General features: G+C 34.3%; 1 long non-coding RNA gene across 1 annotated transcript; it reads left to right on the top strand.

The window, feature by feature from the left end:
- Positions 1–540: 540 nt before the first annotated feature.
- Positions 541–20,855, top strand: LOC116565905. Its single transcript, XR_004275649.1, has 3 exons — positions 541–1,591; positions 18,207–18,212; positions 20,844–20,855. It is a non-coding gene; the product is annotated as an uncharacterized LOC116565905 (long non-coding RNA).
- The last annotated feature ends 4,652 nt before the right edge of the window (positions 20,856–25,507 follow it).

Here is a 25,507-nt window from a genome sequence, read left to right on the forward strand (position 1 = left end):
GAGATGACAAACTTGTTTAGAACTGGAGCAGAGGTTACTCTTGTTATGTTTTAGCAAACAGACCAGTGTCATTTTGCCCCTGCCTTAGACATTTGTGGAACTTTGAACTTGAGAGAGATGATTCAGGGTAACTGGCAGAAGAAATTTCTAAGCAGCAAAGCATTCAAGAGGTGAGATGGGTGCTGTTAAAAGCATTCCGTTTTATAAGGGAAGCAGAGCATCAAAGTTTAGAAAATTAGCAGCCTGATACTGTGATAGAAAAGAATAACCCATTTTCTGAGGGGAAATTGAATAAATTTGCATAAGTAACAAGGAAATTTGCATAAGTAATGAGCTGAATGTTAATCCCCAAGAGAATGGGGAAAATGTCTCCAGGGCATGTCAGAGGTCTTCACCACAGCCCTTTCATCACAGGCTTGGAGGCCTAGGAGAAAATGGTTTCATGGGCTAGGCCCAGGGTCCCCATGCTGTGGGCCTCCTGGGGACTCGGTGCCGTGCGTCCCAGCTGCGCCAGCTGTGGCAGAAAGGGGTCTACATAGAGCTTGGGCCATGGCTTCAGAAGGTGTAAGCCCCAAGCCTTGGTGTGATGTTAAGCCTGCAAATGTGCAGAAGTCAACAACTTTAGTGTGGAAACCTTAACCTACATTGCTGAATTAATGAATACCTTGATGACGGAATGTAACTGAAACTTCTGTTTTTTTCATGTAAAAGAGATATTTTTGATTAAGCAAAGTGTTATTTAATGTTGAGAAAAAAACCCTATGAAGAAAACTAAATTGTTCACAAACATACTTGTTCAGGTGGCTACCTAAATACCTGCAATGGTGAGCTGGAAGATTATCAGCTATATGCATTGAGTTAATGAGACTACCTCTCTCTCTCTCTTTTCTTTCTCACTCTCTCCTGCTCATTGAATAAAATTAACATTTACAAAAGAATCTCTCTTGTAAGCACTTCTGTCACTAACTCAATCTCACTCTTTACTGCCTTTTACCTGAACAATCATTGTCCCCAATTATATTTGTCTGTTAATTTATTCACTTCTTCACCCCTTTTTCCTTCTACTCATTTAAGTCATCTATCAAATGTCAATAATTATAGCTTTCTTGAGGATCTTAATACTCACTTGCTAACCACAACAACATCACCCTGATGTGATTCTGCTATGTTTTGCACTATAATACCTGAAGAAGAGAAGGCTTTGCTTAGGGTTAATTCATTCATTAATTCAGCCTGTCATACCATTTATTCAACAAATATTTAGTGAACACCTACTATAGGCAAGAATAACATTGGGTGTTGTGGACAAATCAATGAGCAAAAGTTGATCTTCTGTGTGTTGTGTAGATGGATTTAAACTGGTAACTATAATAACAATGCAGTAGTATATAGAGTTGTTCATTGCCATCTATGTGCTCCGAAATCCCCACAAGTCCCCAAATCCCTGGATGTTTAAGTCCTTGATATAAAACGGTACAGTATTTGCATACAACCTATGTGCATCCTCCCATATACATTACATCATCTCTGGATTATTTATAATACCTAATATAATGTAAATGCTGGGTGAATAGTTATTATACTGTATTGTGTAGAGAAAAATGACAAGAAAAAAGTCTATACATATTTAGCACAGAAGAAACCACCCAGTGTTTTCTGAATATTTTCAATTCGGGTTGATGTGAAACCCACACATAGGGAAGCTGATTGTATTTTAACTGTCAACCAACTATCCTATACATTTTTTTCCATTTAAGAAATTTTCTCTTATTCTGTGGCCCTTCTTTCTATATTACAGGATATCTACGACCCCAGGAATGTTTGGTATAGCAGGAAATAGGAGCTCCTTAGAGATACACTTGGTTAAAGCTTTCAAGTTCTAAAGGCCAGCCTTAATGCTAGGCTTGTTATAGGTTTCCTTTTGTTCAGAATAATAATAGTGTTTATTTTTTTGTATTAAGTAAGTCTGAACAAAAATAAAGTAGGTCTTATTATTATTCTTTTTACAAATAATAAAACTGAGGTACAAACAGCTCACTTACTAAAGGCCCCAGAGTTGTGAAATGGTAAAACCAAGTTGCCAGCCCAGTGATCCAAACACATCTTGTATGGTTTGTATAGGTGAAAAATGACCTCCAGTCATTGTCCACTGAACAATTGTGATTGCTGGTAAAAAAAAAAAAAAAATCCATTTAAAAATAGATTTATGGTATTATTTTCTAATGACTTTTGGGACACAGAAACAATCATTTCAAATTGAACAGTACCTAAAAAATTCATAAGCACATTTATTAGATTACAGTAACACATACGATATTATTTTCCTGAAAATTGAACCACTGGATTGAATTGCATGAAATGTTCAAGTTAGGTTATTAATTCTCATGAACGGAGTGTATCATTTTTCTAAAGAAATTATATTGACTTCCTATTGAACACCAAATTGATTTTAATATTTAACCAGTTAAAGCATTCCTGGGGACATGAAAGTAAAATTCACTTGTATTTAGTCTTTGTGTATATACAGCTTCCTCTGAAGGAGTATAATTGTTTCTTCAAGATATAGCTAAAACCAGTCTCAAAAAAACAGCGGTTACACTAGCCGCCTGAACTTGGGGCCCTCTGCTGAATTCGTTGAAGTAGTTTAAATTTGAACTTAATTTTTATATTTTCAGTGCAGGCATTTTCCACTTTAATGCATCTCTATCTTTTTGGCCATGCGCTGTTTAAGAATAAAGGATATTATATGTGCAGCTACTTGATAGAATACATTCTTAAAAGGAGGCGTGTGCACCTGCCAAATACACAGCCTGTGTACTGGTTGATGAAAGAATTCTTAGGATTGCATTTTCTCTTGGGGTCCACTCCCAGATTTTAGTAATGGACTTCTTTGGAAACTATATACACATGTTTGTGTGAATGATTCCAGGACTGCTGTTCCATTGCCAAGAAAGGCACATGCTAGTTCACAGTCCAGGTATCCTGGGGACTAAAACGAAGCCCTGCAGGCCTCAGAGAATATCATTATAAATGATTTTATTCATTTCTTTAAAAAAATCTGTATAAGAGAGATACATTACTAAATGTACAATCACCTTAATGAATTGGCACAAAACATATTACTTGAAATACCAATTTTATATCAATATTCTCCCAATCCCTTAGAGAAAAACTGCTGAAAATACAGCACAAGCATTTTAAAAAGTTCTTAGCAGAAGAGATAAAGAAACAACATGTTTCCATAGTGTACACTTGTGTACTGCTGGGTGAAGTGACAGACCATCTGTGAAGATACATAAATAATAGCTATTTAAGGAGCTGATTGACCACATCTAATCAAGATACATTGTGAAAAGCTGCTTTAATGAGGTAATGAATTAAGATGTCCCACAACAAAATACAAATGGTATATCTCGGGAATGATGTCTTAATAATTGCATTAATGCAAGGTCATTTACAACACACGATTATTTCTTGTGTGAAGTAATCTTTTTGAAGAAGTACCTGAAGTATGTTTTATATTAAATTTGAAAGAGGGTAAAAGGCACCTATGATTTTGAATGCCAGCAAACACTGGACATAATGTCACTGAAAGTGACTGTTTTTCATGATACTTTGTTAAATACAAAATGAACAATTCTTTAAAGATTGTTTCATTATATAATGACTTTAAAGTGGAATTATAGAAACACCTATGCAGGGCTTGTTTCTACAAACCAATAAGAAGGGACTCAGATGATCTCTGTATATAGGTGGAGACCTGCTGGTTGTAAGATACTGATATTATTCAAGGATTTCCCCATTTGCTGTAATTTCTAGATCCATTATCAGGAAAAGTTTACAATTAATGTTTATGTGAATATTACATTTACGTCTTTTATATTCTTTTTAAGTTTTGCTTGTTTGTTAAACCCAATATATTTTGGTTTGTGGAAATTTGTTTAGGGGAGAAATTCCCTTAAACCCTGTACCCTCTTGCTCTACCTACATGGAGATTGCAGCCCTCTAGGGAAGATAAAGAAAGTGTGCTTTTGTTAGTGTAACTCCCTTCCAACTACTTGAAGGGGTACATGAGAAACTAGTCAGGAAAGAATCTGTGAAGATTCATGCACATCCCTTTTCAGGCAGAACACAGATACGTCTAATTCATAAAATGACACTTATAAAACATTTCTGTGGTTATTGATGAATTTCCGCCATCTTCCCTGGACCACATGCTCTATGAACAAAAAGGCAATACCTTTTCTTGTTCATTACATTTCCATTTATCTTCAGCTCAGCTAGGCAGGAAAGTCTTCTTAAAAAGTTCTTTCATTTATTTATTTTTTTAAATTCCAAAAGTGTTCAGAAAGACAATCAAAGCTAAAATAAAAGATGAATATTTTTTGCCAATATTCTGACATTTTATCACACCTAAAAGAAAGTAAATCTAATCTACATAGTCTTTACTTAATTATTTTTTGCCTTGGTCAATATGTAATTACCTAATTGCATACGTTTTTATACTATAGCACAATTTGTGCTTTGAGTTTTTCTAAGAGTTTTCTAGAAAAAAGGAATGATAACTGTTCAGCTATTGTGTGAATAATGTCATGTATAATTGGGAGTAAATATTAATAATTGCATAACAAAATCATATTTTGTGTGTGGGACTTAAGGCCAATCTTTCTATAAGGCAATTTTTAAAAATTTTATCTGGTACTTTAGGAAAAACATGTGAGATTTGAAAAATTTCTGTTGATACATGCGTTTCTACTTTGGAATCCATTTTAACTTTCAAGTGATGGCAAACAGCTGTTAGAGGCTGGGAAGCTAGGGGAAAGAAGCAGACATGAAAGACTATTTCAGACGGAATCCTGAACTAGTTTATAAGATGCTAGTCACATAAGAAAAAGACACATTGTTTTTTCTACAAATGTCGAAGGAAGATTTTAAATTGTGGGGTTGATTTTGTTTTCCAGTTTGGAAAAATGTGTTATTCCTAGGTGTTGACTCTTAATCTTTTGAAGCATCAGAAAATGTGTAAAGTAAACTAAGTGTTTATCTTGATGTATCTGCAGGCAACCTCTCAAATGCGGCGATTGAAATGAAATCTTTCTAAGCATCCTGGAAAATAACCACTGTTTTCTCCACTTCTTAACTGCTATAGGGCAATATTTAACTCTAATTTATCCCAGCACAGAGTTTTGTTTTTTTTTTAACTGCTTTAAGAATGAGACTACATTGATAAAATATACTTTTATACCTTTGCTTAAAATACTTCTTACTTGAACATAAATAATTTCTTGGAAAAAAATTACAAAAATTGTTGGATTTAGATCTTGACCACTGACATCCCTCTAAAAATTATAATATTTGTTGAAAAGGAACACCTTATGGTGTAACTGAGGAAATACTAATGCATATATATATATATATATATATATATATATATATATATATATATATACACACACACACACACACACACACACACACACACACACATATAATTGCATTTTAGGTTTTGGGGTACATGTGAAGAACATGCAGGAAGGTTGCATAGGTACATACATGGCAATGTGTTTTGCTGCATTCCTCCCCATCACCTGTATCTGGCATTTCTCCCCATGTTATCCCTCCCTAACTCCTCACCCCCGGCTGTCCCTCTACTGGTTCCCCCCGACAGACCTCAGTGTGTGATGCTCCCCTCCCTGTGTCCATATGTTCTCATTGTTCAACATCTGCCTATGAGTGAGAACATGTGGTGTTTGATTTTCTGCTCTTGTGTCAGTTTGCTGAGAATGATGGTTTCCAGGTTCATCCACGTCCCTACAAAGGACACTAACTCATCGTTTTTATGGCTGCATAGTATTCCATGGTGTATATGTACCACATTTTCCCTGTCCAGTCTATCATCAATGGGCATTTGGGTTGGTTCCAAGTCTTTGCTATTGTAAACAGTGCTGCAGTGAACATTTGTGTGCACGTGTCCTTATAACAGAATGATTTATAATCCTTTGGCTATATGCCCAGTAATGGGATTGCTGGGTCAAATGGCATTTCTATTTATATGTCCTTGAGGAATCGCCACAGAGACAATGGTTGAACTAATTTACACTCCCACCAACCGTTAAAAGTGTTCCCGCTTCTCCACATCCTCTCCAGCATCTGTTGTCTCCAGATTTTTTAATGATCGCCATTCTAACTGTTGTGAGATGGTATCTCAGTATAGTTTTGATTTGCATTACTCTAACAAACAGTGATGATGAGCATTTTTTCATGTTTGTTGGCCTCATATATGTCTTCTTTTGTAAAATGTCTGTTTACATTCTTTGCCTACTTTTGAATGGGCTTGTTTGTTTTTTATTTTTAAATCTGTTTTAGTTCTTTGTAGATTCCGGATATTAGCCCTTTGTCAGATGGGTAGATTGCAAAAATTTTTCCCCATTCTGTTGATTGCTGATTCACTGTAATGATTGTTTCTTTTGCTGTGCAGAAGCTATGGAGTTTAATTAAGTCCCATTTGTGTGTCTTGGCTTTTGTTGCCAATGCTTTCGGTGTTTTAGTTGTGAAGTCCTTGCCTATGCCTATGTCCTGAATGGTTTTGCCTAGATTTTCTTCTAGAGTTTTTGTGGCGTTAAATCTTATGTTTGTCTTTAATTCATCAGGGAGTTAATTTTAGTGTAAGGTGTCAGGAAGGGGTCCAGTTTCTGCTTTATGCACATGGCTAGCCAGTTTTCCCAACACCATTTATTAAACAGGAGATCTTTTCCCCATTGCTTGTTTTTTGTCAGGATTGTCAATGATCAGATGGTTGTAGATGTGTGGCGTTGCCTCCAAGGACTCTGTTCTGTTCCATTGGTCTGTATCTCTGTTTTTGTACCAGTATCATGCTGTTTTGATTACTGTAGCCTTGTGGTGTATAGTTTGAAGTCCGGTAGTGTGATGCCTCCCCCTTTGTTCTTTTTGCTTAGAATTGACTTGGCTATGCAGGCTCTCTTTTGGTTCCATATGAAGGTTAAGGTGGTTGCTTCCAGCTCTGTGAAGAAGGTCATTGGTAGCTTGATGGGGATAGCATTGAATCTGTAAATCACTTTGGGCAGTATGGCCATTTTTCACAATATTGATTCTTCGTAATCATGGGCATGGAATGTTTCTCCATCTGTTTGTGTCCTCTCTTATTTCATTGAGCAGTGGTTTGTAGTTCTCCTTGAAGAGGTCCGTTACATCCTTTGTTAGTTGTATTCCTAGGTATTTTATTCTCTTTGTAGCAATTGTGAATGGCAGTTCGTTCTTGATTTGGCTGTCTTTAAGTCTGTTATTGGTGTATAGGAATGCTTGTGATTTTTGCACATTGATTTTGTATCCTGAGACTTTGCTGAAGTTGCTTATCAGTTTCAGGACATTTTGGGTTGATACGATGGGGCCTTCTAAATATACAATCATGTCTTCTGCAAATAAAGACAATTTGACTTCCTCCTTTCCTAATTGAATACACTTTATTTCTTTTTCTTGCCTGATTGCTCTGGCTAGAAATTCCAATACTATATTGAATAGGAGTGGTGAGAGAGGGCATCCTTGTCTAGTGCCAGATTTCAAAGGGAATGCTTCCAGTTTTTGCCCATTCAGTATGATATTGGCTGTTGGTTTGTCATAAATAGCTTTTATTATTTTGAGATACGTTCCATCAATACCTAGTTTATTGAGAGTTTTTAGCATAAAGCGTTGTTGAATTTTGTCAGAGGCCTTCTCTGCATTTATTGAGAGAATCATGGTTTTTGTCTTTGGTTCTGTTTATGTGGTGAACTACATTTACAGACTTGCGTATGTTGAACCAGCCTTGCATCCCTGGGATGAAACCTACTTGATCATGGTGGATAAGCTTTTTGATGTGCTATTGCAATCAGTTTGCCAGTATTTTATTGAAGATTTTTGCATCTGTGTTCATCATGGATATTGGCCTGAAGTTTTCTTTTTTTGTTGAGTTTCTGCCGAGTTTTGGTATCAGGATGATGTTGGTCTCTCAAAATGATTTGGGAAGGATTTCCTCTTTTTGTATTGTTTGGAATAGTTTCAGAAGGAGTGGTACCAGCTCCTCTTTGTATGTCTGGTAGAATTCGGCTGTGAATTCATGTGGACTTGGACTTTTTTGGTTGGTAGGTATTAATTGCTGCCTCAACTTAAGCCCTTCTTATTGGTCTATTCAGGGTTTCTACTTCTTCCTGGTTTAGGCTTGTGAGGATGTAAGTGTCCAGGAATTTATCCATTTCTTCCAGGTTTATTGGTTTATGTACAGTAGAGTTGTTTGTAGTAATCTCTGATGGTAGTTTGTATTTCTGTGGAATCTGTGGTGATATCCCCTTTATCATTTTTTATTGCGTCTATTTGGTTCTTCTCTCTCTTCTTTTTTATTAATCTGTCTAGTGGTCTGTCTATTTTGTTAATCTTTTTAAAAAATCAGCTCCTGAATTTATTGTTTTTTTGAAAGTTTTTTTTTTTGTGTGTATTTCCTTCAGTTCTGCTCTAATCTTAGTTACTTCTTGTCTTCTGCTAGGTTTTGTGTTTTTTGGATCTTGCTCCTCTAGCTCTCTTTTCTGTTGTTGCTCATGCTATTACAATTGTTTAGTAATATCTCCTTTGCACTACACTAAAAGCTAAACAGCCACCATGTTGATATTGTTCACAAGTGATACTTTGGTTTTAAGTTGGTGGCAGGATTTCTACATGTATCAATGAGACCCTTAAGCTTTGTCAGATTTACAGGTTGTTTAATGCTTCATTTATGATTTCCCATTAATAACACCGAGTCAGTCCAAGAAACATGGACATCAGGCTTTTGCAGGACCTCACTTCAGAAATTAAGTGAAAGAAATTACATTTTAATTTGCTGAATGACTAAAAAGGAAAATTGTTGGTCCTAATCCTCTGCCTTATCATTATATTGAAGTCAATTGACTATATTTAAGCAGACAAAATAATTCTACTAAATAGAAAGATTAGCAATTATTTCTACAAGAAATCCTCTGAAGTACTGCATGTATTGATATGGATCTTTGATTTTATTTTCCCCTGTGTTAAGCATTTTTTGCATTTTTCACTCTCTGAGTTAAATGAAACCAATGAAACTTAAATAAAATTATGATATACCCAGGACAAGGTTTGTGCACATTCCTAGTAAAAATGACGAATGAATTTAGTGAGTTATTTTTTAGGCAATTATGTTAATGGCTGACTATAAGTAGGGTCATAAAAGTGCACATATCAAATATGTGCAGTTGTTTTTACATCAATTATACCTCAATAAACCTGTTAAAACTAAAAAAGCAGAGTGTCTATTTGAAAAGAAATTTGTACTACAATCTTTCATAAAAACAAAGCAGAATAGAGAGAATGCTTCAAATTGTCAGGCTAATATAGTAATTCCAATATAATATAGTAATTACAGTGTTAAAATTTATAATTTTAATTTGTAATTAATCTATAATTTTAATAAGATTTTATTTGTGTAAGTGTAATGTATTAAATAACAATAGTTTTCAATGGAAACTTTAAGATCGTCTTTGTTAAAATGATGTATATTAACAATGTAAAAGTCTTCATATTTACTTTGATATGATTTCTAATTCTGTAGGTGGATTAGAAATCAGAAAATGTATACTTCAGAGCTTGACTATTATGTAATTACAAAGACAAAGCATAGATGATGTCCTCAGCTATGATTTATACTTACTTCATACTTTCCATGATGATTGTTTGAGTTTGCTAAGCAGTTCTCTGGGGCTTTCACAGGCATTGGCAAGGACTTTGAACTCACAGTTTAACTGGTTGTTTAATGCTTTAAAGATGATTCCCACTAATATGACTCCATCAGACCAAAAATCATGGACTTCATAAGGGTTTTTCAGGACTTCAATTATGTTAGGTATTTGAGTGCTTATGTAACATATTACCTTTCATTATTGGAGATGTATGGATTTCAGAAGAATAAAAGCAATGCTTATATAGGCATTTATGCCTAATTCTGAAAGTAGGAAAAGATAGTGACTAACTAATAAACCATCACAATGAATGGAATTTCTATCAAATAAGATGTTTCCTCCTCTATTCCTCCAGATTCAGTCAGCCAAACTGGCTCCCAAAATACCTGCATTAACTGAGTGTATTATTTTTGTTATCACAGGTGCTAATGCTGAATCTTTCATAGCATCTTAATGTTGGGAGGCAAATGTAGTGATCATTCATTTCGGTTGCTTCTTTCATCAAAAAAAACTTTGCCCTTTAAATACTCAAGTTGCTACAATGCTAAATGGTACAAGTTTGATCAGGTGATAAATATAGATCATAGTTAATGTTTAATAATGATAAAACAGTAATTGTCCACCTAAAACACATTTGGTGGTATGACTGCTACTTACATTCCTTTATGAGTATTCCCATAGCTTGCAATTTTGACTCAACTTTTTAAAGGAGTTGCTTCCAACCTGCCAGGTTAGGTTCAAGTGATTTGCACTGGGCTTCCACTAATAGGAAGAAATGTCTATGTCCCTTACAGCAGTCACACATTTAATCAAATACAGCTCATAAATTACATTTACAATCTTTAGACTTCAATCATTAGGATATTTTATAGTCTGTAGCAAAATTATCTGGAGAGAGTAGGAGAAATACAGAAGGATATAGCTGGGGCCTGTCCAGGTCTAGAATTTGCACTCTGCCATCCTGAAGGGATTAACCTGCCAATTTGAACAAAGGAGGGTATCTCCAAATCAGCTGTGTGCAGGGCCAGGGCAAAGCTAGTGCTAATAAAGCATTCTGGCAAGACATGATCAATAGCAACAAAACAAAGAAAACGTTTATGTTCTTTTATTCTACTTTGAGAGCGAATTACAAAAACTAATTGGGGAACAGATCATAGGGCTTATAGTAACGAATCCCAGTTTACCTCCTTTTCTGTAAAAGTAGCTAATGATAGTGTATCTTAAAAATCTCATAGTTGCATAATATTATGCTTTAATTTAGTGGCATATTTCCTGGACACAGTAATGTGATATTCCTTTTTAACTCACAATGTCATAAAAATTTTGCTAAAGTTGTAGAATCGCATTTTATAAAATAACAGAGCTTCATTTAGATTTCCCACCATGTGTACACAAATAGGTTTTTTTTTAAGTTTCTAAAATTATATGAGCAGTAGAAGATGTCCTGCTGGCTGATCCAAAATACTTTGATAGAGGAAGTGAGAAATATTTCATTTAGATAGCCTAAATCTTCTTGTACTTTCAGTTAATGGTTCTGCAAATTTTGTAGCAAGTCATGCTCCTAAATAAGAAAATTATACCACAAGGAATGATTAAGATATATTTATTTAGCTGTTTCTGGTGTGTCAAATGGTGCCTATGATATGAAATTAAACTATACATACATGTTTTCCACATGGACTTTTTGCATCTTGAGCTCTTTTAATGTCAGACAATAAGGATTGTGATGGTGATGATGGATTACTGATATTTAAGTTCATGAGAGTAAAATGATATGAACTTTTCACAACACAAATATGACAGTGCCAATATTCAGAATAGTGGCATCACTTGGCTTTTTTTCCTTTCAAATTTAGCTCATGAGTTTATTTATGGCAAACAGGTATACATTCTGTGTCTCCTGAGGTCCCAAAGATCTAAAACTGTTCATTCAAATTCAGGGCAGGTTACAAGAAAAGATTCAGAATCTGGCTGACTCTGACTTTCAGACTTACAGGTAATGCACAAAGTCCAAAGGGCACATACATGCACACAAACACACACGTGCACATGCACACATATTTGACTATATATATGTGTATATATATGTATGCACACATATATAAAAGATAGATTAGTGAAATGAAAAGATAAGCAATAGCCTGAGATAAAATATTTGCAAATCTTGCATTAACAAATAATTTTAATCCTAAATTTATAAAAAAAACCAAGAATCTAATAAAAATAAGGAAAACATTTGATAAGACATTACAACAAAAGCAATATATGAGTGGCATGATGTACATTAAAAGATATTTAACATCATTTGTCATTAGAAAAAAACAAAATAAGATATACTTTCTACTCATTACTGCTGCCATAACTCAAAAGCCAGATAATAATAAGCGTAGATAAGAATGTAGAGAAGTGGGAACACTCATTATATTGCTTATAGAATGCACAATGGTGGCAGTCATTTTGGAAAACAGCTGGGCAAATTCCTAAAAAGTTAAACATAAGTTCACAATACAAACCAGAGCTTCTACTCCTAGGTATCTATGCAAGTGAAATAAAGTCAGTATGTAAATGTTCATAGCAGCATTTTTAATAATAGCTAAAAATTTGAAACAATCCAAAGGTCCACCAACTTGTAAATCAATAAAAAGTAGTATCAGTAAAAACATTATGCTAAGTAAAAATAAAAAGCCAGATATGAAAGACCGCATATTGTACACTTCGATTTTATGAAATATGCAGGGAAGGAAAACTTATGATCATCAAAGTGGATTGATGAGGATTTGGGATTAGGGGTGACAATGAGGAGTGGATGCAGGTGGGCGAAAAGGGACTTCTTGGGGAGATGGGAATTTTCTAAAATTAGATTGTAGTGATATTTGCACAAGGTAGTAAATTTACTTAAAATGAGTAAAATTCATGCTATGTCAGTTTTACTTGAATTCTGCTGTTAAAAAAGCAAATTATACTTTTAGATACTTGTGTTAAAATTTCAAGGTAAAAATCAGCAGGCTAAAACATGATTCAGAGAAAATAAGAAAATTCAACATTTCTGTAATTCCAGGAAGAAATTCTTCAAAAAGTTTGAATATGCAAAGTTTTATCTAAAATTTATTTTGGTGTTGTGTATCAATTATTACTCTCCTTAGATTTGTGAGTTCCATAATAGTAAAGATCTTGACCTTGTTCATCAGTGTTTTCCTGGCACTTAGGATAGTTTCTACTTCAGAGGTGTTACTCAGTAAATATTGACAAATGAACAAATGATATTATTCTCATTTAGTTGGTTAACTTAGAGAAGTTTCCCACTGATTCAGTGGGGGCTTAGAATCAGGCATGTGGATATTGATAAGGAAAAAAAAAAAAAAACCAGGAGGTAGCAGAAGGCCTGATCCATGATCAGAGATACACAAGGACAGGGAAGGCTGAGACTGAGAGGGGTGTTATTAATAAATTCCAACAGGAAATCAGTGACATACCCAAATTGAACGATTTGAGGAGGATTTTTTTTTTTTTTTAATAAAAAGGATTATTGACAAAACTATACTCAAGATATAAAGAAATCATGAAGATAGAGTAAGCTGGGGCTAGTAAACAGGAGGAGCTTCAGCAGAGAGTCCTGAGTCAGGAAAGGAGGGGGGGTGTTGCTGAAGCCCAGATGGAGATAGTTGGATGGAGACCTTTGCTTAAGGTGTTAGCCCGTAATGACTTCTCATGGCAAAAGCCAATACAAGAAAATAACCCATCTCATTCTCCTCCCTCTTTCTTATGTCCTGCTTGGCTTTTCATTGCTCAACCCAAACAAAAGTCGGCCCACAGGAGCCTGCTAAGTAGACAGATAGCTCAGCCTTCTCCTACAGAAACATGGTAGAGAAAGGTGGAAAGTGGAGATGGGGATGCAAATGGAATGTAACCTGCATGGGAGTGAGCCTTAGGCCACTGGAGGCTGGGCATAACTGAAAGGAGGAAGGAATTTAAGCATAATGCAGAAGCTGATGATTAACACCAGGTATTTTAACCCCTAGCTTGGATAAATAACTAGTGCAACCAATGCAGACTGATGAGGTTTCAATACTATACACCTTATATTGGGGTTGTCTTTGAAGTATGGCCAGGCTGAGATTTTAGGTAGGCAATTAGTGGGCTGCAATGCGAAGAGCTGGGAGAGGCAGGTGCTGATCTCGTCTGCTCTGAACATCACTAGGTTTGCTTTTCTGCATTGTCCCACTCTGAAAAAAGAAAAACCATTTACTGCCTTTTCTAGAGTTAGAATAAATAGCCACTAACACAAAATAAAAAATCTTGATTCAGAAAACATAGCCTAGTGAAAAAGCAGGGGTTCAAAACAGAATGTATCTATTTCCAGAGCAACTTGTTTTTCTTCAGATAAATGTATTTTTTATGGCTGCGGTAACTTATTATCACAAAGTGTGGTAACAAATAACATTATGTTATGAAAATAACAGAAATGTATTGTCTCATAGTCAGAGGCTAAAAGTCTACAATGAAGGCATCGCCAAGGCCATCCTCCTCCTGAAGGCTCTAGCAAAGGATTCTTTCTTGCTTCCTCCTAGCCCCCAGTGGCTACCGGCAATCTCTCTCTCACGCTTCTTGGTTGCATCGCTGCCTTGTAATTTCTGCCTTGTCATCTCTCTGTGTGTGTTTCTGTCTGTATCAAATCTCTCTTTATAGCAGCACTAGTTATTGAAACTAGTATGACATTTTCTATACTTTCTTACATCTGCAAAGACCTTGTTTATAAATATGTTCACATTTACAGATAGCAGGAATTAGTACTTCAACACATCTTTTAAAATTGCGTAGGTCAACCCACACGAATACATGATAATAAAAATAATAAAGGTAATCTCATTTTTATGAAGCATTTCACATAGTACTTTCATATTCATTTTTCCCTTTTTTATCCCAACTTTTTCTCATCTTTTAAAAAAATCACTCTGTTGAGAGGAAGGCAGGATAGGTATGACATCCTGACGCACTGGAGTATAAAGGCACTGTGCTTACTTTCGGCAGTTCGGGCTGTGATTTGACCCTTTTAAGCCATTGCCCCTGAACACCTTTTCTTCTTTTGCTTACTATGTTGCTTGTGAATAAATTTATTCCTTCATAGGTTTAGAATGGCAGGGAAAACCTGCCCACTACTTTATGATACAAATGACATTTCTCTTTTAATTGTGTATCTAACATTAGACATGATTTTATGATACTATTAGTTTAGTTATTGAATTTGTTTAAAATTATTCAAATCATAATTTTGGTAATATCTATACTCTTGATTGTTTCTCTGAATTTATACATCTATATATGGAAAGTAAGTAAGTGGAATATAAAGACAGTAAAACATCTTACAGGGATCTGTGGACCCTTAAAACATTTTTAGTTTAGAATAATGCCTGGAGTAGTTGACATGTAATGTCATAACAATCTTGCATTCAGGTTCCTTAGGCTGTCTGTTGGATTCTTAAAATGAATGAGTTGGTTGAATAAGTGTGTAAATACATTTCAATTATAGCCATATCTATGCTTTACTGATAAATCAAACCTAGCTTTTACTGATTGAACTAGAATGTACTTACTTTTAAAGTAACATTGAGAAATTCTTAGATAAAGCAAGATTTTGAAACAAAAGAAATCCTTGAAAATATAATATTGAATAATTATTATCTATATAACAGATTCTTCCACTGCATATAACAGAATACCCAACTCAAATTTGCCTAAGTAATAACAGGAATTATTGTCTCAGGTTAACAGTCTCCACAGATAGAAAAAGTTTTAGATGGGTTTTATCAGGGAGTAGGGTTTATTTGTCTATCATTTCTGAGAATTTTCCTTCTCTATCTGTTGACTTTTTATAAGGGTTGATTACCCTTAAGCAAGAAAGCTACTGAACCACATCTGGTATGCACAGCCAGTCTATCACTTTTCCAGTGTTTATATTGAGAAGTCTGAGAGTCACACTGCTTGTGGGTAGGGTGGTCACATACTCACTCTGAGCCTTTCTTCAGGAAGGTGGAATGAAATGTGCTGATGGCTCCAGAGAAACTAGGACCTATTCTTCGGTCAGAGGTTAAGGGTCTATACTTGAATGAAAATTAGAATAGGTTTTAAGAAGAGGGATGGCAGAATAATCAATAGATGTCTCTAACATACACCTATCAACCTTTTCAGTAGTCTTTCCTGATCTCTGCAGAGTGTGGATATCACTCCAGAAAAAATGCATGCACAATTAAACTATTGTACCTTATTTTCTTTATCATCTTTTTTTTTTTTTTAAATTCTGGTAAGAACACAACTTGAGATCTCTTCTATTGTTAATTGTAAAATACAGTATAATTATAGCCATAATTTTATACAGCAGATCTCTAAAGCTTGTATGTCTTATATAACTGAAACTTTATACACATTGACCAGAAACCCCAACTTTCCCGTGCCCCTAGACCCTGGAAACCAGCATTCTATTCTTTGTTTCTGTGAGTCAGACAATTTTAGATGCCGCATGTGAGTGAAATCAACACTGCAGGTGGGAATATAAAGTGGGGCAGCTGCTATGGAAAACAGTACGGTGGTTCCTGAAAAAATTAAAAACATAACTACCTTACAACACTGCAGTCTCACTTCTGGGTATATTATTAAAAATAAATACAATCAAGATCTCAGGCAACAATGCTCACTCACCCACTGCTCACCTCCTGCTGTGTGGCTCATTTCCTAAGAGGTCACGGACCAGAGCTGGCTCAGGGATTGGGAACCCCTGGAATAAAGAATCATAACTGTGTACCTGTGTAACAATCCTGCACGATCTGCACAGGTGCCTCAGAACTTAAAGTATAATAAAAAATAAAAAAGAACCATAACTGAGATGTTTTTTAAGTCGAATCTAGAATCATATCTATGCTTTTAGTTTCAGACCAGTGGTGACATTAGAGTCTCATAGGAATGCGAACCCTATTGTGAACTGCGTATCCAAGGGATCTAGGTTGCAAGCTCCTTACAAGAATCCGATGCCTAATGATCTGAGCTTGTTTAATCTCGAAACCAGTCTCCTCCACTTCACCCTGCTGCTCAGGGAAAATTGCCTTTCCCGAAACCAGTCCCTGGTGTCAAAAAGGTCGGGGACTGCTGCTTTATTCAAGGGACCAACATGGAATATCTGGTATGTCCCAGGTACTAGGTATGGTGAGCAGCAGGGACACTACACAGATACATTCCATGTAGTTCCTACCATGACAGGAACCCATAGCCTTGAGTATTCTTCTGACCACCAATGGAATTTGAATATAGCAGCTAACTCATAAAGATACAGTTAATGAAAATTAAATGACTTCATATCTGTAAAGTTCTTATAACACCTACCATTATGTTTAATACTTAAACCATGATAGTGACCATGGGATATGATTAAGCCAAAAAACTAAAGTTATGAAAGCTATCTAGTATATGAATACAAAAGAACTCTGTGGGAAAAAGTTCAGTAGTATTGACATTCATTTAGAGGATGTTAACACATCACTTGCCCTGTCATAGTACAATGACCTGAGTGGTCCAGAGGCTGGTAGGAATCAGTCCTTGGAGTTCAGGAGTTTATTGTCCTTTCAGTGTTTCATGTGAAAACTTTAAACTGAAACAAACTGAAACTGTTTGATTCTCTCCCTCTCTCCACCCATTTCCCATTTATCCCCCATGTTAGCTGCAGTTCAGAATTTTAAGTGGTAAGGATGGATTTTTGTAAAGGCCACATGGACTTATTTTTTAGTGGCAATACCAAAAATCTGTTTACTCATCCTTTTAAGCCTTTATGTTTGATACCTTAATGGGAACTTTTACTTAAAAAATGGGGTTTGATTAGTCATTTCACTTTGTTGCTAGATACTTACTTTTACATAAATGTGTGAAAATAGAAAATCTCTAATGAGAGGTAAAATTTTTATGTAGAATATTTTCATCTCAGTGTATCTTGATATATTAAACTACAATAGAAAAATTAAAGATCTGAAAGAGATATCTGCATTCCAATATTATGAAATTATGCTCAACAGCAGATGCAAACTACTTGAATGTTCATCAGTAGATGAATGGATAAAGAAAATGTGGTTTATAAACATGATGAAGCATTATTTTGCCATAATAAGGAAGGAAATCTTGCCATTATGACAACATAGGTGAACCTAGAGGACTATATGCCAAAGTGAAATAAGCCAGTCACAGGAAAAATACCGCATGATTATACTTACATGGGGCATCTAAAATAGTCAAATCTATCTATTTTTATTTATCCTTATTAATAAGTTTGTATGTCTTTAGATAAAATATCTGACCAATAAAAGCAAAGTCTCATTATTCAGCTGAAAGTGCAAAAATTTCTCTCTGGAAGATAGTTTTTAACTTCCTAAAGATGTAGATGAATTTCTTGTCTCTATTTTTGCCAAATTTCTAGGCATATGCTAGAAGTAAAATGTAATTTAGAGGAATAAATTTCTTTTCAATTGCTCACTTGCTTGTTAAATAAATATTTTTGTTGAGTATCAAAATTGTATTACTTTGAGGAATGTTACTTATGACAGTAATTCTTAAATTTCAAAATGTAATATCTTTTTATCATCACTAAAGATACTATAATTTTTTAATCTAAAGCTCTAAAATTAAAAATTTAAAGTTATATAGAGAGAAAATCATTTCATTCATATGTAAAAGATAACCCTAGACTAAAATATTGCAATCATTTTTATAATGAAGGCATTTACTCTGTGAAACAATTAGGATAATTTATACAATATAAATAAAAAGATGTTGAAGACAATGAGATATGTCTCATGAAATGTATGTTTAACAAATCTCAGTCAATTATTTATTGTAAAAGGCTTCTGTCTTAAATTAAAATGAAGATAATAACTCACTAAAATACATATAATAATTTATTCTATTATCTCAATGCCTGTCTTGATCATATTTTTTAGATGGATGATAAAATTGCTTAAGAAAAAAAGGTAAAATATCTAGTGGATATATAAATCACATAATCATGAGTCCATAAGAACTCATGTTGGATTTTTGAGGGTTGTTTTTTTTTTTCTAAAACTAGTAGACAAAGATGGTTATCTTTGCAAAGTTGTTAGAAATACCCACCGCAAAAATACTGCATTTAAGGTACTGAGGGATTTTTTTATGTTTTACAGTATAAGATTTATTTTCTTCCCATGTGTAAAGAAACAAATTTAGATCATATTGTGCATTTATGTTAGTTTTCTTGTTATAAATTTACTCCTGGATAAGTATTTTCTCTTCAGGCTTGATATAATGTCTGATTCTTTGGTATGTATACTGACATAAATGTAACTCACTCAAAATTTCTATGCCTCCATTTGGTATTATTAATTTTCATTGATTTATTCAATAAATAAGTACTTATTTAGTATCTGCTGTCCTAACCTAGGTTCTCCAGAAAGCAAAGCCTCAGACAAAAGCTAGTGTGCTTCTATCCTTTTCAGGAAATAGAATCCCAGGGAGCAGAGGTGAGGGAATACAGCAGTAAAGAAGGAATGGAGAGAAAACCAATGCAGGGCTGCATAATCTGGCTACTGCTGAGTGTCAAGGATAAATTTTTGCTTCATTTTATGTGCTGCTTCGTGAGAGCATATGTAAATAATTTCTTCTCCAGATAGTCTGATAAGGGGAAATAATTTATTCACTAGCTTCTGTCTCTTTATAGCGAGATTGTTAGTTTCCCTACATTTCTGAATTGCATATGCCAGAGCATAAAGAACACTGGAGCATCTCACTGGATCAGTTTCAGTGGGGAAGCCCAGGGAGTAGCAGGTAAGACGAGCACAGGATGGGCATGAGGTAAGGTGTTGTCAGGTTGTACCCTGTGAAGTTAGACATACAAACTTGGTTATTCCAATAGCAACTGTGGCTAGTATAAGAGCCCAAATCCCCAGAGACTAGATCTCCAGAAGACCTAAAACTAAGAGGACCTAAAATGGGGGATATATCAGGGAAGAAAACAGACAGACATTCTTGCCTTTTTTGGAGTTTGCATTCTGGCAGAGGGAGAAAGGCAATAAATAAAACATATAAATAACTTATATCCCATAGTAGAAGATAAGTGCCATGGGAAAAATTGAGCACGTAAGAGATGATAAGGAATGTTTGGGTGGTGAGATTCAGTTTTAAATATGATGGTGAGGTTTGGCCTCACTGAGAAGGTGACATTAGAGTAAAGGCAGTTGGCACACAGTCCCTTGTTGTTGGCAAATCAGTAGGAAGCAAGTGTGGCAGGAATAGTATGGTCCAGTGGGGATGGGAGGAATGGGATCAGAAAGGGGACACCAGATAAGGCAGGGCGTAGAGGACTGTGCAAGAATTTCATTTTTTACTCTGAATAAAAGGGAGAACCCCAGCAGTGCTTCAAGCCAAAAAGTATTATATGAATTACATATATTGGATTTTGACTTCTTGCTGGAGAAGAGACAAAAGGAAGTAAAGGGTGGGAACAGAAAGGCCAGAAAAAAGGCAATTTGAGTATTTCAACTAATTTCAAATAGTTCTGTGGCTCTTTAAGATAAAAATAATTTGATAAGCTTTTTGATATCAAGATACCATTTGCATAACAGAAGAATAAATTTTAACATATCACATGATTGTGTGTGTTTATGTATGTACTAAATATGTGGGAAGTTTTGTTTTGAAATTTGGAATCTGATTCACTCATTTTTATTTTGGAGAATAATGAAAACAATCCTTTTTCATTCAAATTTTTAAAAATATGGATTTTTACCATGGAAAATAAACTTCTGAATTCTCTAACTGAGGAAGTGGGTGCCTTTAAATATGATGCTAATTTTTCTTAAGAAAATACCTCTCAAAGTCAGTTTGTTTCTAATATCTAATTTGTTGTTCAATTTTTAAAGTGCTTTAAAATTGAGTTTAAAGTTTACTGTTACATTTTTATGTAGAAAGAAATTTATATTTTAAGGACCATTATTGAAAAAGATTACATAAATAAACGTAGGCTTTCAGTATATTGTCCATTTAACTTTATGGCAAAGTTGAGTTAAAAATAAAATTCCTCATAATCTGATATGAAAGATGTAATAGTTTGAAAATTCTCCCTCCATTATTATTTGTTGTTGTGGCTACACTATTAATGATATTTTAATTGAAATCAAATTATGAAGAATAGATTTTACAAATAATTTACTTTAAATTATTCATAATTTACATGATTTGGTAATTTTATCCCTGAAAGAAAGCAAAACTGTATATTTTGTTCATAATTATTGAAGTATTCTATAACAACTGTAATTAATATATAAAACAGTTAATAGAAATTATTGACTTCCAGAAAACATCCATTTTTTCTCATTTTTGTTTTTTTTTTGTTTTCTATTCGCTTTCAGAAGGAAAGCTAATTTGTTTCTTTTAAATGAGACAATTTCACATATTTTTCTTACTTTGTTAGATGATTTTCACCATTTCTCTTACTATTTGATTTCTTTAGTCTTCCTTTATAAACTATTATAAAGCTAATCAGCATTAATGAGATTATATTTTAAATTATTCTTCTAATTAGTTCTCCCTTTGTGAAATGTCATTAACCCCTGAATTAATTACTTTCATATGAATATGCATGACATATTTTTCTAGGAAGTCCATTTAATTTAGTTTGCTGATTGCACTGCTAATCACCTAGATAATTTTTGGTTATCCTCATCAAATAATGTTTACTGAGACTTATGTTTATGAAATACTACTATGACAGGTGCTGTAAGAGCCCTGTGTGGTTTCATCTCCTATGATTCACGCTTGCTACATCTATTTAATTTTCCATGCTTTGTTGTTTCTCTCAGGCATAACGTGATTTCTCTGATACTTTAGAGGCAATTAAGTCTTTAGTGGTAGAAGTTTCACTTTATAATTTCAGTGATTGTCTATGTTTTATCTGTCCAGAAGCTTTTCCCCTTTTGGGGGCGATATTAAACTCTCACATCCTTAGGACAGACTACTTAATTCTCCTTTTACTGTATTCCATTTACTCCAACCCTTGGTTCCATGTGGCTGTTATGTGGCTGGTTAATTGAAGTAGCAGAATCATTGGCCAATGGCAGTAAGCATGTGACTCAAACCTAGCCAATCAGTATTCTTCCCTAGGTTTGTCTTTCTTCCTTGGAATAAAAACCAATGCTATGAAAGGAGTGACACACGGTATAAGTTTTCCAGCTGTTAATTTTTTTCTGAAACAGTTACTTTAGTGTGAATGTGGATGTGTATTTTACTAGGAAGCCCATCTAATTTCGTTTTCTGGTTGCATTGCTATCTACCTAGATAAAAGAAGATAACCAGCAGATAAAAACAAAATTAAGGATCCTGAATAAAAAGGTATTTTGATGATGTTTTCAGATCTGGAGCTAATCATCTTTGAATTTAACCTGTACCAGGCCATTTCTTTGGTTTAGTGATATGAAGACAACAGAGTCCTTGTTTTATCTAAATTGCTCCTGACTCTGTACTTTTCTACCTGAGTGGAATTAGTTTGGGTTGCTTAAATACATGGTGACCAATCATTATGTAGTAAATCACATTAATGAGTTTACATATATCATGGCTAGAGCCTATATGCTTAACTCTACAGATTGAAAAGAGGGGGATGACAGACGTTAGCACTGTGTCTGAGCATCATCCCCTTACTCTTACTAGGAATCAGAGATGTGACCTTTGGCCCATAACACACTTTGAATTCACTTTCCTACTCTGAAGGAAGGAATTGACATGGCGAACAAAGGAGTTTTTAGCATTGTCAGGAGGATATTTAAAAAGCACTTTAAACGCAGCAAAAGAAAAGCACCAATAATAAAAAAGTTATGTAAGTAATATATAATCCCTTACTCCTGACACCAGTAGTTCTTTGCTCATGCTCTTAAAATAATATTAAATCATTATTACCAGGAGACCAAAATTTATAAACCAAGTTTGGCCTTCAAGCAAGTTCACAATTGCCTCTCTAGGCAAGAATGTTGGCTTTTTTTTTCTTAGTTTTCTGCTTGCTTTGTAATTTGAAATTGTACCCATAGTGTGGCAATAAACTTGTAATAGTCAGCTTTTAGACTTACTAGACATCTCCTTGGCATTAAAAAGCAATCCAAAGCCTCCGGTATGGTATATTGATTCATTTAAAACCAACTCAATAATTTTTCTAGTGCAAGAATGGAATGCATATTATTTTATTTAAAAACTAAAGAATGTATGTCCAAATAGTTTCAGATAATACTTGAGAGCTAGTTCCCTTGGGTACAGTTTGTACTTTTTCAATTGTTTTGGAGTAAGAAATATAAGAATAAAACATAAAATACTTGCAGGCTTCTTCAATAAGACATCCCTTATTGCTATAAAACTACCTTGGGCTACTTCCACACTAAAACTGGTAGAGCATAAGACTCAAGAAATTACACTTTTAAAAAGACCTAAAATGCCAGTTTTAAATCACAGTATAAACCACCAAACTAACTTTTGGAGTTTTGAAATAAGCAAAATATCAACTGTGTGATGAGATTTAAGATATAAAACTATGAGCTTGTTATCTCCCATAAAATTCTAGATTGATATTCACACATTTCCAAAAATGTTGAATTAGTGATTAATTAAATGAAAAAAGGTACATTTCAGTGTTTATAAAATATCATTGGTGCCAAGTGAATTGTTATAAAATTTTTAATTCTATGCTTTCAGAGTGCTAATTGTTATTAATGACCTGTTTTTTATTCCTATAGACTTCATTTACACTTGTGTTTTAGGCAGAAATTGGCACTGGAGCTTAGGAACTGATTCTGAAGGCATTGAGGACAGATTAGGAAAACAAAGTCTTTATGAGAGCTAGGATTTTTGTCTACTTTGCACATTGCAGACAGTGAATTAAGCATGTTCAAAGAGGGAATGCACTATAAAATTGATAAATACGTGAATGAAGTGGGAAGTGGACAGAAGAAAATTATTTTCCAAATTGTATACAGATAACACACTAGGAAGGCGTTATCAAATCTGAGGCTTGAGATAAAACAAAATGAATGCATAAAAATATTGGATAAAGTACTGGGGAGAAATGAGATGGGTTCGAATAAATCTAAAGTGGTTCAAGCCTTTTCTATTAATAACACTTTTGATCCATTAAAATACCCAGAATACTATCGATTGGAAAAAATAATTGGATTAATATTTTCCCTTGTTAACAATGTTAAAGTGGCACATTATGCCCCCCTATTCCCCAAAGGACAAGATATCTTAGAGTTTAAAATAAAGTTTTATACATTGCAGGAAACTTGTCACGAATGCATATGTTCCATACATGTGAAATCTTCCCTTGTATTGAACAACTAAGGGCAAAATTATTACTTATTCACAAATAGTCATAGTTCTAACACCAATCAAAATAGGCCAAAAGATTAGGTTTAAACCTCATTTTCTTTTTTTTTTTGACTTTTATTTAGGCTTGGGGTACACATGCAGGTTTGTTACATGGGTAAAATGCTTATCACTGAGGTTTGGGGGATAAATGATCTTATCACCTCAGTAGTGAGCATACTACCCAACATGTAGTTTTTCAACCACATCCCCTCCCATTGTACCCCTTTTGGTAGTTCCAGGTCTGTTGTTGCCATCTTTATGTCTATGTTTACCCACTGTTTAGCTCTAGCTTATAAATGAGAACATGCACAGACCTCATCTTAATAAGAGAACTCTACAAGTATTTACTGAAAATGTAACATTCAGTTGGGTATTGCAGGTATCAGAAAAGATTCCAAAAAATATCTTTGCCCTAATGGGCTGTGTAATCTTTTTGTTGTTGTTGTTTTTATTTCAAGTTTTATTTTAGATTTGAGGATACGTGTGCAGATTTGTCACATTGGTGTATTGAGTGATGCTGAGGTTTAGGGTGCTGTTGATCTCATCACCCAGGTAGGAAGCCCAGTACCTGATAGGTAGTTTTTCAGCCCTTGCCCTATACTATTTAATAAATAATAAAAGTAAATTATGTAGTCTATAATGATTATTCATTATTAAAAATGTTTTGTCCTGGATATATTCATGCATGCCAATCAGAAATCCCTGTAGCAGAATAAAAGCCAAAATATATTCTCTATTTTTGTTTTCCAAAATTACAGTAACTGCAATTATTATTTATAAACACACAATGAATATTTATTAACTTTTCTTACTTTATTACATTTCTGGTGGAGTAATGCAAATGAATCACCTTTGAAAACAAGATGCACATTACATTTTCACAAAGCCTGAGGAAACATATAACATTTCATTAGATTACTTAATTATCAGAAAATTACCACTAACAGAATAAATGGTAGCATTCCAGTCCACTAAAAAAGATGTGTTTTTATCTCAAAAATCCTGTAGATAGGATAAAAAAAGCAATTACTTGTCGCTTCTGCAAAGATTGTAATATTCAACTTACGTTAAATGGCAGACTTTTCTAAGGGTTAGAAAATTAGCTGCTAAATAGGTCACAGATTTTGCAAGCAATTCAGTTTTGTTAGAAATGTTCTCAATCACTTGAAAAAGGCAAAAGGCTTCTATGATGTTACTTCTGATCTGGCAGAATTTAATTTTTGTCTGTCTATTTCTATTTATGGTTGTACATGTGTCATTCAATCATTCTTTCACTTGCTGGTTGAGGAAGACTCACGACGTCCTTCAGTATTAAATACTCATTTTCACTAACACAGTAATTTAATGTTAATGTA

The sequence above is a fragment of the Sapajus apella genome, unplaced genomic scaffold (genome assembly GCF_009761245.1).
Source record: "Sapajus apella isolate SASKATOON/1434 unplaced genomic scaffold, GSC_monkey_1.0 scaffold41, whole genome shotgun sequence".
Taxonomy (NCBI): Eukaryota; Metazoa; Chordata; class Mammalia; order Primates; family Cebidae; genus Sapajus; species Sapajus apella.